This window comes from Puma concolor, chromosome B1, assembly GCF_028749965.1.
Source record: "Puma concolor isolate L17-30 chromosome B1, mPumCon1.1.hap2, whole genome shotgun sequence".
In the NCBI taxonomy this organism is placed as follows: Eukaryota; Metazoa; Chordata; class Mammalia; order Carnivora; family Felidae; genus Puma; species Puma concolor.
Genome location: NC_141670.1, coordinates 138,905,338 through 138,906,980, shown reverse-complemented (window position 1 = coordinate 138,906,980; position 1,643 = coordinate 138,905,338).

Sequence of the window (1,643 nt, the reverse complement as noted above, 5' to 3'; positions counted from 1 at the left end):
GGTCATGATCTCACCTGTAGTTCGAGCCCCACATCAGGTTCTGCGCTAACAGTATGAAGCCTGCTTGGGATTCTCTCTCTCTCTCAAAATAAACAAATAAACTTAAAAAAAAAAAGGTATGTGGACTGACCCGACATTCACTGCAGCATTATTTACAGTGGCCAAGACATGGAAACACCTAAGTGTTCACTGAAGGATCAATGGATAAAGATGTGAGATATATATATATTTCCCAGCCATAAAAAAGAAGGCAATCCTATTTATGACAGCAGTGGATGGACCTTGAGGGCATTAAGCTAAGTGTTAAGTCAGACAGTAAAAGATAAACACTGGATGGTGTTGCCTACGCGTGAAATCTAAAACAAACGACCTGAACTCATAGATAGAACAGATTGGTGATTGCCAGAAGTAGGCATGGTGGGATAGGGAGTCAAAGGTACAAACTTCCAGTTATAAAAGAAATATGTCATGGGGATGTAATGTATAGTGTGGTGTTGCATATCGTAAAGTATTGCTATTGGAAAGTTGCTAAGAGAGTAATCTTAAGAGTTCTCAATACAAGAAAAAAAATTGTGACTATGTTCAGTGATGGATGTTAATAAGCTAGACTTATTGTAGTGATCATTTTGCAATTATGTACGTGTATGCAGTGCATACATGTATCAAACCATAATATTGTACATCTAAAACTAATACAATATCATATATCAATTCTATCTCAGGTTTTTAAAATGCCACGTTAACCTGTGGAGAAAAAAGAAAGAAAAAAATGTACGTGAAGCTCTTGTGGCTGGCTTGCTGCATAAGACCTTAGGGAGGATAGAAATGTCTGATGGCAATTTCAGTTAGAAGATCTGCTATGTGGCTTTTGACAGAAATCCTCTCTTTGGTTCGTATAACCTACAGTAAACTCTACATTGCTCAGCAAATACTCCTGGAGTGTATTTACTTTAAGTAAAGTATGGAAGTGCCAGATGCCATCTTAGCAACCAAAGGAAGCCTAAGGTGAATCAAAATACCACACTTTTTTGGGGTGAGAGATTGCACAGGGTGACACCTTCTCTGCCAGTGGTGGGAAAGTCTACAATTAGAAAAGCTTTTCACTTGACAACATTTAAAACACTTTTTATTCTGGACATTTTCAAGCATCTATCTATCTATCTATAGATAGATAGATATATATAGATATATATATATACATGCATATATATATATACATACATATATATATATATATGAAAGAAGAGTAGGATAAATATTTGATGTGTTGGGTGGGTGCCTGGGTAGCTCAATAGGTTAAGCATCTGACTCTTGTTATTGGCTCAGGTCACGATCTTGCAGTTGTGGGATGGAGACTCACATCAGGCTCTGCACTAGGCATGGTGCCTGCTTGGGATTCTCTCTCTCCTCTTTCTCTGCCCCTCCCCCACTCATCCCCCCCCCCCCGCCAAAATAAATAAAAATAAACATTTAAAAAAAGAATCTTTATGTGTCAACTATACTTTCAAAATTAAAAAAAGAAAGAAAAAAAAAGACTCTCCATGTACCCATCATTCAACTTTAACATTTTAACAAACTTGGGTTCATTTTTTGAAAAAATCATATTGAATTTTTCATGAAGTTAGATTTAAAGACACAAGAAA